At 49.6% G+C, this 16898-nt stretch overlaps 1 protein-coding gene across 1 annotated transcript in view; it reads left to right on the top strand.

Moving 5' to 3' along the window:
* The window catches only part of LOC147113322 (cartilage acidic protein 1-like), a 270647-nt gene that overhangs the window by 44051 nt on the left and 209698 nt on the right, over window positions 1–16898 (top strand). The window lies entirely within an intron of this gene.

The raw sequence follows: 16898 nt of genomic DNA, 5'->3' as shown, positions 1-16898 counted from the left end.
AAAAACAGGAGCGTTAGAAGGTTAGACCTTGCACGTGGCACCACCCACCCGCCCCCCACTCCCCTCGTTTGGAGGCAGCAAAAAGAAAGACTCACATTTCTATAACACCTTTCAGGACGCCCCTACAGCCAATGAAATACTTTTGAAGTGTAGTCACTGTTGTAATGTAGGAAACGCGGCAGCCAATTTTCGCACAGCAAGCTCCCACAATCATCAATGTGATAATGACCAGATCATCTGTTTTAGTGATGTTGGTTGAGGGATAAATATTGGCCAGGTCATAGAATCGTACAGCACAGGAGAAGGCCATTCGGCCCATCCAGTCTGCGCCGGCTCTTTCGAAGAGCAATCCAGTCAGTCCCACTCCCCCGCTCTTTCCCCATATCCCTGCAATTTTTTCTCCTTCAAGTATTAGTTTTGCAGTCTCCCCATCAGGGAATTGAAGCACAGCCACCCGTGTGACCGGTGGAGACAATCACCACTGCACTAACAAGGAAAACACTTGGGCTGAACTCCCCCTGCTCTTCTTTGAAGCATGCCGTGAGATCAGTTACGTCCACCTGAGAGGGCAGACGGGGCCCTTTGGGGTCGTAACCATGCGGCCCCACAAGGAACGTCCGTTTCAATAAATTTAGTCAGCGACTATTTTCCCTCCTCATTTGAATTGTTTACAACTGCCCTCTAACCAGTGCCCCTTAACCAGTGCCCCTTAACCAGTGCCCTCTAACCAGTGCCCCTTAACCAGTGCCCCTTAACCAGTGACATTTAACCAGTGCCCACTAATCAGTGCCCACTAACCAGTTTCCATTAACCAGTGCCCCTTAACCAGTGTCCTCTAACCAGTGCCCTCTAACAAGTGCCCTCTAACCAGTGTCCTCTAACCAGTGCCCATTAACCAATGCCCACTAACCAGTGCCCATTAACCAGCACCCTCTAATCAGTGCCCATTAACCAATGCCCACTACCCAGCCCCCACTAACCAGTGCCCATTAACTAGCACCCTCCAATCAGTGCCCATTAACCAGTGCCCTCTAAACAGTGCCCACTAACCAGTGCACTCTAACCAGTGCCCACTAACCAGTGCCCATTAACCAGTGCCAAATAACCAGTGCTCATTAACCAGCACCCTCTAACCAGTGCCCACTAACCAGGGCCCACTAACCAGCACACTCTAACAAGTGCCCACTAACCAGTGCCCATTAACCAGTGCCAAATAACCAGTGCCCATTAACCATCACCCTCTAACCAGTGCCCATTAAGCAGTACCCACTAACCAGTGCCCATTAACCAGTGCCCACTAACCAGCGCCTACTAACCAGCACCCTCTAACCAGTGCCCATTAACCAGTACCCATTAACCAGTACCCATTAAGGAGTACCCATTAACCAGTGCCCATTAATGAGTACCCATTAGCCAGTGCCCATTAACCAGTACCCATTAACCAGTGCCCATTAATGAGTACCCATTAACCAGTGCCCATTAACCAGTACCCATTAATGAGTACCCATTAACCAGCACCCATTAACCAGTACCCATTAATGAGTACCCATTAACCAGTACCCATTAACCAGTACCCATTAACCAGTGCCCATTAACCAGTACCCATTAAGGAGTACCCATTAACCAGTGCCCATTAAGGAGTACCCATTCACCAGTGCCCATTAACCAGTACCCATTAACCAGTACCCATTAAGGAGTACCCATTAACCAGTACCCATTAAGGAGTACCCATTAACCAGTGCCCATTAACCAGTACCCATTAAGGAGTACCCATTAACCAGTGCCCATTAACCAGTGCCCATTAACCAGTACCCATTAAGGAGTACCCATTAACCAGTGCCCATTAATGAGTACCCATTAACCAGTGCCCATTAACCAGTACCCATTAAGGAGTACCCATTAACCAGTGCCCATGAGTACCCATTAACCAGTGCCCATTAACCAGTACCCATTAATGAGTACCCATTAACCAGCACCCATTAACCAGTGCCCATTAACCAGTACCCATTAACCAGTACCCATTAAGGAGTACCCATTAACCAGTGCCCATTAATGAGTACCCATTAACCAGTGCCCATTAACCAGTACCCATTAATGAGTACCCATTAACCAGCACCCATTAACCAGCACCCATTAACCAGTACCCATTAACCAGTACCCATTAACCAGTACCCATTAAGGAGTACCCATTAACCAGTGCCCATTAACCAGTACCCATTAACCAGTACCCATTAACCAGTACCCATTAACCAGTACCCATTAACCAGTGCCCATTAACCAGTACCCATTAAGGAGTACCCATTAACCAGTGCCCATTAACCAGTGCCCATTAACCAGTACCCATTAAGGAGTACCCATTAACCAGTACCCATTAATGAGTACCCATTAACCAGCACCCATTAACCAGTGCCCATTAAGGAGTACCCATTAAACAGTACCCATTAACCAGTGCCCATTAACCAGTGCCCATTAACGAGTACCCATTAACCAGTGCCCATTAACCAGTGCCCATTAATGAGTGCCCATTAACCAGTGCCCATTAACCAGTGCCCATTAACCAGTACCCATTAACCAGTGCCCATTAATCAGTGCCCAATGGTGCGTTGCTGAAGTCTGGGTGGGAGAAATGCTTCCAAATTGCAGTAACTGCAGTTCCAGAGACTTTGAGACAATTTCAGAGGGCCTATTTCTTGACGGGGGTCTGCCAATCCTTCACTGTGCGCCACACTGGAGAACAAGACTAAAATTAAAAAGCAATTACAGCAGGAAATGATTTATAAACCAAGCTCACAATGCTGAGTCCCTGCAGCGAACGATTTGCCTAATCGCTGCTGAATTTCAAGCCAAGAGCTATGGGTAGAGCATCTCAGCTGTGAACAGCAGATTCATTCTGACCATAGTCTGTCTCCATAGATAGTGGGGGAGTGAGGGGGTGAACTCATTCTTATGTGTCCTGCCCTGGATTATGGAAATACCCTCATATGAACTTAAGAATTAGGTGCAGGAGTCGGCCATTCGGCCCCTTGAGCCTGCTCCGCCATTCAATAAGATGATGGCTGATCTTCTATATCAACTCCACCTTCCTGCACTATCCCCATATCCCTTGATTCCCATAGAGTCCAAAAATCTATCGATCTCAGCCTTGAATATACTCAACGACTGAGCCTCCACAGCCCTCTGGGGCACAGAATTCCAAAGATTCACCACCCTGAGTGAAGAAATTTCTCCTCATCTCAGTCCTAAATGGCTGACCCCTTATCCTGAGACTGTGATCGCTGAGTTATAGTGGTTAATGACCTGAGTTATACTGGTTAATGACGAGTGCCAGGGATGTGCAGCAAAAAGGTTAACATTCCTCGGTAGGAAAATTGAGACTTATTTGCTTGACAAAAGATTTAGAGGGCAGGATTTTCATTGGGCCATGGAGGCGGGATTGGAGGCGTGTAGGGGGTTAAAATCTCGAAATCGGGGGGCATGAACCCATCCCGCACCCAACCCGCCTCCATGCCAGTTTCAAAGGAGGCAGATACCCGCCCCGCGCTGGGACCCGCCTCCCCGAGGCGGGAAGGGGATTAGTGCCAAATAACTGCCTGTTAACAGGTAGTTAACAGGCAGTTTTTAGCCTAATCCCTATTTTTATTCCTGAAGTGTGGGATTCCCGACGGCTCCAAACCACGTCAAGTTAGCGAGGCGGGCCGTCGGGCTGAAGGGCTTGGAGGGGTCGAGATGTCCGGTGTTCAGGTGAGTGATGTGTGCATGAGTGCAGAGGTAAGTGTGTTTGGTGTCTGTAAAGTGTTTAAATAAGTTTAATTACCTTTACTTACCTTTACAGCCTTCCTTCCTTCAGGTCTCGGGAGTCCCTCATCTCACCGGCACAGAAAGCAGAATGGCCGCGAGCTGTCAAAAGTTGCAGCATTCAGCTTTCTGTTCTGGAGAGATCTCTAAATCATCCTGAGAGGAAGGAATTAACTTAGAGTACAGATTGTCAGTGTTTGACAGCTTCAAAGAGCTGTCAAACGCTGATATTTCATCTGTCAAAAGGTCTTGACAGATGAAATGTCAATCTGTGAAGTCACCTGTTGCCGGGTGGCCCTTAAATGGCCTGCTGAGCCTGCTGGGCGGGCTCAACAAGGTCAATCATGTGAAAATAGCGTGGGTTGGCCACAACTCGATGGAGGCGGGACTACAACCCCGAAAGTTGTAGTCCCGCTTCCTACACGCCTCCAGTATCAAAATCCAGCCCAGAATCTCTGGCTAGATGGCCCATTGAAGAAAGTCTCTAGATCTGGACGTGTGTGTACTTGCTGGGCTCTCTGTCATGGGCGTGTGGTCCATACCGGCCAGATTTCCCTCCGGCCGCTCCACCTAGACAATCCACTGCGCCCAGCTGCATTGACGGGAAAACCAGTCCCAAGTACTTTTAACGGGAAGTGCCAAAATGTCACAGATAAAAAGGAACAATCCTAATTAAACCCAGCACGCTGTGTGCCCGAGGATTTCTCTCATTAGGCAACGGGAGAACCGTGCAGCGGGCGACTGTACATTTGACGCTAAGAGCCAGGAGATCAGGTGATTTACACTAAGGAGTGGAGAGTCTGCAGAAGCCGGGGTTGTTCTCCTTGGAGCAGAGATGGTTAAGGGGAGATTTACTAGAGGTGTTCAAAATTATAGAAACAGAGAAGATAGGAGCAGGAGTAGGCCATTCGGCCCCTCGAACCTGCTCCGCCATTTAATGAGATCATGGCTGATCATCCAAATTCAGTACCCTGTCCCTGCTTTCTCCCCATATCCCTTGATCCCTTTAGCCTTAAGAAATATATCCAACTCCTTTTTGAATATATTTAATGAATTGGCCTCAACTGCCTTCTGTGGTAGAGAATTCCACAGGTTCACCACTCTCTGGATGAAGAAATTCTTCCTTATCTCAGTCCGAAATGGCTTACCCCTTATCCTTAGACTGTGACCCCTGGTTCTGGACTCCCCCGCCATCGGGAACATCCTTCCTGCATCTAGTCTGTCTAGTCCTGTTAGAATTTTATAAGTTTCAATGAGATCCCCTCTCATTCTCCTAAACTCCAGCGAGTATAAGCCCAATCGACCCAATCTCTCCTCATACGTCATTCCTGCCATCTCAGGTATCAGTCTGGTGAATCTTCGCTGCACTCCCTCCATGGCAAGAACATCCTTCCTCAGATAAGACGACCAAAACTGCACACAATAACTCAAGGTGTGGTCTCACCAAGGCCCTGTACAACTGCATGAAGGGTTCTGATAGAGTAGAGAGGGAGAAACTTGTTTCCACTGGCAGGAGGGTTGGTAACCATTGGACACAGATTTAGTTTAATTGGCAAAAAAACCAAAGGGGAGATGAGAAGAATTTTCTTTACGCAGCGAGTTGTTGTGATCTGGAACGCGCTGTCTGAAAGGGCGGTGGAAGCAGATTCAGTAGTAACTTTCAAAAGGGAATTGGATATGTATAGATTTACATAGAATCGCACAGAATACAGAAACCAGCAATTCAGCCCAACTGGTCTATGCTGGAATAACAACAGAAAATGCTGGAAATACTCAGCAGGCCAGGCAGCATCCATGGAGAGAGAACCAGAGTTAACGTTTCAGGTCTGGGACCCTTCTAGTCTATGTTGGTCTATGTCTATGCTGGTGTTTATGCTCCACATGAGCCTCCTCCCACCCCTCTTCATCTAACCCCATCAACATATCCTTCTATTCCTTTCTCTCTCATGTGTTTATCTAGCTTCCCTTAAATGCATAGAATATATACAGTACTTGAAGAGGAAAAATTTGCAGTGCTATGGGATAGTTCTTTCAAAGAGCTGGCACAGGCACGATGGGCCGAATGGCCTCCTCCTGTGCTGTATGTTTCTATGGGTGCAGCTGCCGGTAGTGGAGCGGGATGTTTGCTGTTGTGTTGTATCAAACCCACTGTCAGTGTGAATGAAAGGGATCCATCTTTATTCTGTTGAGTTTAGAAGAATGAGAGGCGTTCTCATTGAAACGTATAAAATTCTTAGAGGGCTTGACAGGGTAGGTGCTGAGAGGCTGTTTTCCCCTGGGTGGAAAGTCTACAACTAAGTGACATTGTCTCAGGATAAGGGGTCGGCCAATTACAACTGAGATGAGGAGGAATCTCTTCACTCAGAGGGCGGTGAATCTTTGGAATTCTCTACCCCAGAGGGCTGTGGATGCTGAGTCTTTGAGTATATTTAAGACTGAGATCGATAGATTTTTGGACTCAAGGATTAAGGGGTATGGGGGGGAAAGTGGAGTTGAGGTGGAAGTTCAGCCATGATCTTATTGAATGGCGGAGCAGGCTCGAGGGGCCGAATGGCCCACTCCTGCTCCTAATTCTTTATGTTCTGATCAGTCATTCTGCGATGTATGCCCCTCCAACGCTCGCACAGTTGCCGACTCTGTAGAGGTGACACACCAGCCTCTCGCTCTCGACTGGCAGGACCTGGGAGCTTTGCCTGCAGCTGTTCTCGAGCCTCCTCCTCGTGATAGCAGCCTGACGTTATTTCTTCTGCGCGCCATCTGTCGCTGCACCATCTCTGAGATGGAGCCAATGTACCGCCGTCTGCAGAAGCTGTGCACAACGCAGGCATATTGATGTAGCTCAACGTGTAAAGCTTTTAGTTTGCATTTCACCAGGCTCCTGTCCAAGCCCAGTGCTTGGTGTGACTGTGGGGCTGCACTGCAGGTGGCAAGACCTGAGTCTGCCTTCACCGTCTTTCTCTTCCATCACGCCGTCCGCCTTCAAGAGTTGCTGAACCGAGTCAAGGGGCTAGAGATTCGTCTCCTTTGCGCCTGCTGTTAGAGCCTCCGGGGGGAGGTAATGGGGTGCAAAGGGCTTATTGCCCAGGGGGTGCGAAGAAAGCGCCTCCCAAGGAATTCAGCCGGGGCGTTGCTGAGGTGCTGTCTGATAGCGGGATGCCCCCGCTGGTAATGCCCTGTTGCCGGGTGGCCCTTAATTGGCCTGCTGAGCCCGCTGGGCGGGCTCAACAAGGTCAATCAAGTGAAAATCGCGTGGGTTGGCTAGAACTCAATGGAGGCGAGACTAAAACCCGAAAGTTGTAGTCCCGCCTCCAACCCGCCTCCTCAATGAAAATCCAGCCCATTGAGTCCGATCATAGAGCTTCTCTCCACCACCCCCCGCAAACCGCCTCTCCTGGCTGAGGTCACCATGCTCAGCGGAGACTGGCGATTGCGATGGGACTCGACGGGCGTACGTCTCGCCTGCTCCACCTGGCCAGCGATCTGGTGGCGCCGATTGCCCGCCCTTTGCGCAGCCCGCCCGATTTCCGTCCCGTTGCTTCCAGTGGGACGTGGATCAGCGCGGGTACTGCACCAGGCGGAACGTTCCACTCCGCTAGGTTGCGGCCCAGGCGGGGGATGGTGAAGAATTCCCGCCACATATTTACAAGCCGTTGAGGATTGATCATTGCCATTTCCCCCCCTCCCCGCCCTCTCCCCTGAGCCCCACACCGAACCTTCCAGTGTCCCCCCCCGCCCCCGGCGATTCCTTCTGCTTGCCGTGAGTTATACGGCACAGGACCTCGGTGACCTTCCAGGACGGACCCCAGTGGCACTGGATCATCCCACGTTAAGCTTGCCTCCCTCAGCTAATTGCATTAAAAAACAGCTGCAGCCAATGAAACGTATCTAATGTTAGACATCCATGAATAATAATCGAGATTCTCTGCTTGGCTGCAGATTTACACACGCGCGCGCTGGAGAGTTTAATCAAGGCTTCCTGATTTATGGAAACCCATTACAGTCAGACGGGCGCGCCAGAACGTAAACCCAATGTCAGAATTCCTCATCCGTCAGCTGATTTTTCTTTTCCTCTTGTCTTCAAAGTCAAAAAAACAAGGACAACGATGCCATATTTTTGCTCTGCCTCATTAGATGAGCACAGAAGTCAATTACTCAAGAAATCTCTCCCTCGTTTCTCTGGCGCGGTTTCAAAAGCGATTATGGCTTCTGATTGGAACAGGGAAGCTCAACTTGATCATTGTTACCTTTCTCGTAAGGGGTTGGCCAGCAGGACGCAGCCTCTTTACAGGGGAGTTTGGAAGCGTGAGGTGGGGAGTGGGCTGGAAGAGTGATCTAGTCTTCAACACTGCAGCATAGGGTTGTGGAATGAAGATCTGACCTTGCTCCCACCTCTTCCATGTCATAAGGACAGGAGGAGGCCATTCAGCCCCTCTAGCCTGTTCCATCATTCAATTAGATCGTGGCTGATCCGTACCTTAGCCCTATTTGCCCGCCTTTGATACCTTGTTAACCTTATCTGTCTAGTTTGCCTTCTATAAACCTGGTATTCGCGTGGTACAATGATAATGGAGTTGTTGATTAATCCCAGCGATCAATCTCAATCAATGGGCTGGATTTTCATTTAGGAGTCGGGTTGGAGGCGGGGCTACAACTTTCGGGGTTGTAGTCCCGCCTCCATCGAGATGTGGCCAATCCATGCAATTTTAACTTGATTGACCTTGTTGAGTCCGCCCAGCGGGCTCAGCAGGCCAATTAAGGGCCACCCGGCAACAGGTGATGTCACAGACTGAAATTTCATCTGTCAAGACGTTTTGACAGATGAAATATCAGCGTTTCACAGCTGTTTGAAGCTGTCAAACACTGACAATCTGTACTCCAAGTTAATTCCTTTCTCTCAGGATGATTTAGAGATCTCCCCGGAACAGAAAGCTGAATGTTGCAATTTTTGACAGCTCGCGGCCATTCTGCTTTCTGTGCCGGTGAGATGAGGGACTCCCGAGACCTGAAGGAAGGCTGTAAAAGTAAGTAAAACTTCTTTAATCACTTTAGACACACCAAACACACTTACCTTTGCACTCATGCACACATCACTCACCTGAACACCTACATCTCGACCCCTCCAAGCCCTTCAACCCGACGGCCCGCCTCCTCTAACTTGGCGTGGTTTGGAGCCGTCGGGAATCCCACACTTCAACCTTAAAAATAGGGATTAGGCTAAAAACTGCCTGTTAACTACCTGTTAACAGGCAGTTAATTGGCACTAATCCCTTCCCACCTCAGGTAGGCGGGTCCCAGTGCGGGGCGGGTACCCGCCTCCTTTGAAACTGGCATGGAGGCGGGTTTGGGTGTGGGATGGGGTCGGGACCCCCGATTTCAGGATTTTAACCTCCCCCCGCCACCATGCCTCCAAACCCGACTCCACGGCACAATGAAAATCCTGACCAATGAGTCTACAACAGACCCAGACATGAGGTGAGGAAAACCCCCAGTGGGGGAGAGCTTTGGGAACCATAGGTCCAAAGTCACCTGTTCCTCCCAAGGACCGCCCCACTCATCACACCTCACGTCTCAAATTACTCATAGACTGCGTCCCAAAATGTTGGCCCGTAATTTCCGCTAGGAGGCTTCCTGCATGCTGAGGCCTCCTATTGGAAAAGAATCTACGAACTTACCAGAGGGCTCCCTAGGTCCGAACACTCCTGCTCCTGGGCCTCGCCACAGTTGAAATGCACAGGGTCCACGTGTCCCGTCAAATATATGAATGGAGATCACCCCAAAAACACAGTAAAACATTAAATACATTATTTTTTAAATCACGTTTTTAAAATGAGTTAAAATTACATTAAATTAAATATTTTAAACAAAAATTACATTTTTTGAAAAAAATAATTAAAGTTTTTTACGGGGCTAAAAATAAACTTGCCTTTTTTAAAAGTATTTTTAAATTATAAAGGAGTGAACATTTAAAAAAAAAACTTTTTTTCAACTCTTATGCTGGTAAAAGCAGGCCTTACACCTGCTGTTACCAGGCGCAAGATTTTTACACAGCGCGTACACACCCGTAGGCATCGGAAAATACGGGCTGTTATTTTCTGAAAGAAATCTATCTAAGTTGAATTTGAATGAATCGACAGTAACTGCTTCCCCTGTCTCCCCCAGAAGTCTGTTCCATGGATTGACCACTCGCTCACTGAAATATATGGGCTGGATTTTGGCAATGGGGAGCTTTTGGAGGCGGGACTCCCAGTTGTCAGGTTTTAGTCCCGCCTCCATCGACTTCTGGCCAACCCACGCTATTTTCCCTTGATTGACCTTGTCAAACACTGACATTCTCTGTAGTTTGATGAGTTCTTGAATTCAAAACCTCCTCAAACCTCTTTAATTTGTAGAAATTAGATGGTTGCTGCATTGGCGAATGCAGTGGCCATCTGTCATCTCTACCGCGGAGGTGCGAGACTCTCCGCATACCCACTGACTGAAGCCAGCAGGAAGAAACACAGGGAAGTACACTTTTTCTAACACTTTCCACTTACCTCAGACACTCACCTCTACACACTTGCACCCATCACTCACCTCCACAGCGCACTTTTGGACCCCTCCGACCTCCGCAGACCCACTACTTGCCTCGGTGACCCTGGCAGGTTTCGGAGCCTCGGGAAGCCTGCACTTGTCATAGAGTCATAGAGTTTTACAGCACAGAAAGAGGCCCTTCGGCCCATCGTGTCTGCGCCGCCCATCCATCCCTGTCCAGTCTAATCCCATTTTCCAGCATTTGGTCCATAGCCTTGTATGCAATGGCATTTCAAGTGCTCATCCAAATGCTTCTTGAATGTTGTGAGGGTTCCTGCCTCTACCACCCTTTCAGGCATTGAGTTCCACATTCCAACCACCCTCTGGGTGAAGAAGTTCCTCCTCAAATCCCCTCTAAATCTCCTGCCCCTTACCCTGAATCTATGCCCCCTTGTTATTGACCCCCCTACTAAGGGGAAAAGTTCCTCTTTATCTACCCTATCTATGCCCCTCATCATTTTGTACACCTCAATCAGGTCCCCCCTCAGCCTTCTTTGCTCCAAGGAAAACAACCCCAGCCTGTCCAGCCTCTCTTCATAGCTGAGGCGCTCCATCCCAGGTAACATCCTGGTGAATCTTCTCTGCACCCTCTCCAAAGCAATCACATCCTTCCTATAGTGAGGCGACCAGAACTGCACACAGTACTCCAGCTGTGGCCTCACCAGCGTTTTGTACAGCTCCATCATAACCTCCCTGCTCTTATATTCTATGCCTCGGCTAATGAAGGCAAGTATCCCATATGCCTTTTTAACCACCTTATCTACCTGTTCCGCTGCCTTCAGGGATCTATGTACATGTACACCAAGGTCCCTCTGACCCTCTGTACTTCCTAGGGTCCTACCACTCATTGTGTATTCCCTTGCCTTATTTGTCCGTCCAAAATGCATCACCTTGCACTTTTCAGGGTTAAATTCCATTTGCCACTTTTCCGCCCATCTGACCAACCCGTTTATATCGTCCTGTAGCCTGAGGCTTTCCTCCTCGCAATTTACCACCCCACCAATTTTCGTGTCATCTGCGAACTTACTGATCATACCTTTTACATTCTCATCCAAATCATTCATGTAGATCACAAACAACAAGGGACCCAGCACCGATCCCTGAGGTACCCCACTGGACACAGGCTTCCAGTCACAAAAGCAACCTTCGACCATCACCCTCTGCCTCCTGCCACTCAGCCAGTTTAGGATCCAACGCGCCAAGGCACCCTGGATCCCATGGGCTCTTACCTTCTTGACCAGTCTCCTATGCGGGACTTTGTCAAAAGCTTTACTGAAGTCCATGTAAACCACATCCACAGCATTTCCCTCATCCACCCCCCTAGTCACCCCCTCGAAAAATTCAATCAGATTTGTCAGACATGATTTACCCTTGACAAAGCCATGCTGACTATCCCCGATTAATCCTTGCCTCTCCAAGTGGAGACTAATTTTGTCCCTCAGAATTTTTTCCAATAATTTCCCTACCACAGATGTTAGGCTCACTGGCCTGTAATTCCCTGGTTTATCCCTGCTACCCTTCTTGAATAATGGTACTACGTTAGCTGTTCTCCAGTCCTCTGGTACATCCCCTGTGGCCAGAGAGGTTCTGAAAATTTGTGTCAGAGCCCCTGCAATCTCCTCCTTTGCCTCCCACAGCAGCCTGGGATACATCTCGTCCGGGCCTGGGGATTTATCCACTTTTTGGCCTGCTAAAACCGCTAGCACCTCCTCCCTCTCGATGCTAATATGTTCAAGTATGTCACAGTCCCCTTGCCCGATTTCTATGTCTGCATCGTCTTTCTCCATAGTGAACACAGATGCAAAAAATTCATTTAAAACCCCGCCTACCTCATCTGGCTCTACACACAGATTGCCACTCTGGTCCCTAATGGGCCCTACCCTTTCCCTGGTTATCCTCTTGCCCTTAATATACTTATAAAACATCTTAGGATTTTCCTTTATTTTGCTCGCCAGTGTTATTTCATGGCCCCTCCTCGCCCTCCTAATTTTTTTTTAAGTACGCCCCTGCACTTTTTACACTCCTCTAGGGCTTCTTCCGTCTTTAGTCTTTTGTAACTGCCAAAAGCCCCCCTTTTATTCCTAATGCATTTTTGTATATCCCTTGTCATCCAAGGTTCCCTTTGCTTGTTGGTCCCACCCTTGACCTTTACAGGAACATGTTGGCGTTGTACTCTCTCTATTTCCCTTCTGAAAGTCTCCCACTGTTTTGATGTGGATTTTCCTATAAGTAGCTGCTCCCAGTCCACTTTGGCCAGATCCTGCCTTATCATATTAAAATCGGCCTTCCCCCAATTTAGAACCCTTATTTCCGGGCCGTCTTTGTCCTTTTCCATGACCACCTTAAATCTCACCGAATTATGGTCACTGTCGCCAAAATGCTCTCCTACTGACACTTCCACCACTTGCCCGGCTACATTCCCTAGAATTAGGTCCAGTACCGCCCCCTCTCTTGTAGGACTTTCTACATGTTGGCTCAAAAAGCTCTCCTGGATGCACTTTAAGAATTCTGCACCCTCTAAGCCTTTCACACTCTGACTATCCCAATTTATATTGGGGAAGTTGAAATCCCCCACTATTATTACCCTATTATTTTCGCACTTTTCTGAGATTTGCCTACATATCTGTTCCTCTATCTCCCCCTGACTGTTTGGGGGCCTATAGTACACTCCCAGCAAAGTGCTTGCCCCCTTTTTGTTTTTAAGTTCTACCCATATGGCCTCATTAGAGGAACCCGCTAATATATCATCCCTCCTTACAGCAGTAATTGACTCCTTAATTAATATTGCAACACCCCCTCCCCTTTTACACCCCCCTCTGTCTCGCCTGAAGATTCTATACCCTGGAATATTGAGCTGCCAGTCCTGACCCTCCCTCAACCATGTCTCTGTGATAGCAACAATATCGTACTCCCATGTGTTCAACAACAACTTCAGTTCATCCACCTTGCATTAAAATAAATGCCTTCCAGCCCTGCCATATTCTCTTTTGCCTTCACATATTTGCTCTGCCTTCCCAGCTGACTTGTTTTTCCCTCTGTATTTGGCTGTAAATCACCACCTACTATAGCTCCACTCTGTACCCCATCCCCCTGCCAAGTTAGTTTAAACCCCCCCCAGCAGTGCTAGCAAACCTCCCCGCAAGGATATTGGTTCCCCTCTGGTTCAGGTGTAAACCGTCCGACTTGTACAAGTCCCACCTTTTCCAGAAGCAGACCCAGTGATCCAGGAAACTAAAGCCCTCCCTCCTGCACCATCCCTTTAGCCACGCATTCATCTGTTCTATCTTCCTATTCCTATACTCACTAGCACGTGGCACCGGGAGCAATCCAGAGATTACAACCCTTGAGGTCCTGCTCCTTAATCCTTCACCTAGCTCCCTAAATTCTTGCTGCAGGACCTCATCCCTCTTTTTACCTATGTCGTTGGTACCAATGTGGACCACGACCACTGGCTGTTCACCCTCCCCCTCCAGAATGCCCTGCAGCCGCTCAGTGACATCCTTGACCCTGGCACCAGGGAGGCAACAAACCATCCTGGATTCACGTCTACGGCCACAGAAACGCCTATCTGTTCCCCTTACTATAGAATCCCCTACCACTATTGCTCTCCCACTCTTTTTCCCCCCTTCCTGGGCAGCAGGAGCACCCCCAGTGCCAGGAAGTTGGCTGCTGCTGCCTTCCCCTGGTGAGTCATCCCCCTCAACAGTATCCAAAGCGGTATACTTGTTTGAAAGGGGGATGTCCGCAGGGGTTCCCTGCACTACCTGCCTGCCTTTCTTGCTCCGCCTGATGGTCACCCCCTGTGCTGCCCTACCCTGAGGCGTGAACAACTCGCTAAACGTGCTATCCACGAGCCTCTCAGCATCGCGCATGCTCCAAAATTCATCCACCCACAGCTCGAGCGCCACAATGCGGTCTACAAGTAGCTGCAGCTGGATGCATTTCCCGCACACATGGTCGTCAGGGACACTGGCAGCATCCCTGACTTCCCACATGGAGCAAGAGGAGCAGAACACGGGTCTGAGCTCTCCTGCCATGACTTACTCCTTTAATTAATTAAAAAATTTATTCAATACCCCAGTTACAGGTATACTCTAGGGCGCTTTATTTACCAACTGTCCCCACTACACCACAGAAATTTAACACCACAGAATTCAAGCTTGTATTGAAAAGAGAGAAATACCCACCAACCAATCACTTACCTGCTCCCTGGTGACGTCACACTTGGATTACTTTTTACCTCTCTCCTGGAACCTGGATTGGTCGGGCCTCTGACTGCTCCCTCTCAAGCCTTTAAGCTCTCCCGCCTCGGGCTGCTCCCGCACAAGTCCGCTGCTTCTCCGGTCTCGGGGCTGTGGGCCTCGGTGCCTCTGACTGCTCCCTCTCAAGCCTTTAAGCTCTCCCGCCTCGGGCTGCTCCCGCGCAGGTCCGCTGCTTCTCCGGTCTCGGGGCTGTGGGCCTCGGTGCCTCTGACTGCTCCCTCTCAAGCCTTTAAGCTCTCCCGCCTTGGGCTGCTCCCGCGCAGGTCCGCTGCTTCTCCGGTCTCGGGGCTGTGGGCCTCGGTGCCTCTGACTGCTCCCTCTCAAGCCTTTAAGCTCTCCCGCCTCGGGCTGCTCCCGCGCAGGTCCGCTGCTTCTCCGGTCTCGGGGCTGTGGGCCTCGGTGCCTCTGACTGCTCCCTCTCAAGCCTTTAAGCTCTCCCGCCTCGGGCTGCTCCCGCGCAGGTCCGCTGCTTCTCCGGTCTCGGGGCTGTGGGCCTCGGTGCCTCTGACTGCTCCCTCTCAAGCCTTTAAGCTCTCCCGCCTCGGGCTGCTCCCGCGCAGGTCCGCTGCTTCTCCGGTCTCGGGGCTGTGGGCCTCGGTGCCTCTGACTGCTCCCTCTCAAGCCTTTAAGCTCTCCCGCCTCGGGCTGCTCCCGCGCAGGTCCGCTGCTTCTCCGGTCTCGGGGCTGTGGGCCTCGGTGCCTCTGACTGCTCCCTCTCAAGCCTTTAAGCTCTCCCGCCTCGGGCTGCTCCCGCGCAGGTCCGCTGCTTCTCCGGTCTCGGGGCTGTGGGCCTTGTGAGGGCAATATGGGGATAATCCTATTTTCTGCCTGTTAACTACCTGTTAACAGGCAGTTAAGTGGCTGTAATCCCTTTCTCTCTCCAAGGAGACGGGACCTGGCGGGGGACGTCTACCCACCTCCTGGCAAGATGACACGGAGGTGGGTTGGGCACCCGCCCCCAAATTCTGCCATTTTCCCGGCAGTCCCACCTCCATACCCACCTCCCCAGGGCTGGAAAAATCCAGCCCAATGTTTCTGCAGATTCGTTTTGAGGATAGTGAATGCATTGAGCAGATGACCCAGAGAGGCAGTGGAGATGGACAGTGGTGGCAAAAAGTGTAGTCACTGTTGTAATGTAGGAAACGCGGCAGCCAATTTGCGCACAGCAAGCTCCCACAAACAGCAATGTGATAATGACCAGATAATCTGTTTTAGTGATGTTGGTTGAGGGGATAACTATTGGCCAGGACACCGGGGAGAACTCCCCTGCTCTTCTTCAAATAGTGCCGTGGGATCTCTTAAGTCCACCTGAGAGAGTTTAACATCTCATCTGAAAGATGGCACCTCCGATGGTGCAGCACTCCCTCAGTACTGCGCTGGGAGTGTCAGCCTGGATTTTTGTGCTCAAGTCTCTGGAGTGGGACTTGAACCCACAACCTTCTGACTCAGAGGCCACTGAGCCATGGCTGACATGGAGGGTGGGAAAAACAACCTATGGAATTTAACCCCTTCCTTTTCCCAGAAGCATTTTATCACTGAAGAAAGGTTTCGACCTGAAACGTTAACTCTGTTTCTCTCCACGGATGTTGCCTGGCCTGCTGAGTTTTTCCAGCATTTTCTGTTGTTATTTAGCATTTTATAATTATTTGGTCTCCTTACCTGAGGAAGGATATACTTGCCTTAGAGGTGGTGCAACGAAGGTTCACTAGATTGATGAGAGTGCTGTCCTATGAGGGGAGATTGAGTAAAGTGGGCCTATGTTTAATTAAGTTTAGAAGGATGAGAAGTGATCTCATTGCAATGTATAAAATTCTAAGAGAGCTTGACAGAGTACTGGAAACTTTGTGATATCCGGCACTGACGGGACCGAGCTGTTGCCGTCCCATCAAAACTGCCGGACAAACCAGCGCTAATGTTGAAACACACGGAGCTCCGTATCTGGCAACAAACCCAACAGCTTCTAAACAGTCGGCCGTACCTTGCAAGCGTCTCTGTAGCTTAGCAACAGCTTCAGCGAGACCTTGCAGAGCCTGACTGGTGAAAAAAAAGCAACGAGAAGAAAAAAAAACCAACGAAACGGCTCCTGATTTTTGCCGGTGGATCGAGCATTCCGGACAGTTAACCTCCGGATAAACCAAAGTTTCCTGTAAATGCTGGGAGGTTGTTTCCTTGACCGGAGAGTCTAGAACTAAAAGAAAAAAAAGACTTGCATTTCTACAAGCGCCTTTCATTACCACCAGACATCCCAAAGCGCTTCACAGCCAATGAAGT

The sequence above is a fragment of the Somniosus microcephalus genome, chromosome 8, assembly GCF_052327205.1.
Source record: "Somniosus microcephalus isolate GS21.2 chromosome 8, FLI_Smic_1.0, whole genome shotgun sequence".
NCBI lineage: Eukaryota > Metazoa > Chordata > Chondrichthyes > Squaliformes > Somniosidae > Somniosus > Somniosus microcephalus.
This window is presented reverse-complemented; position numbering and strand designations above follow the sequence as displayed.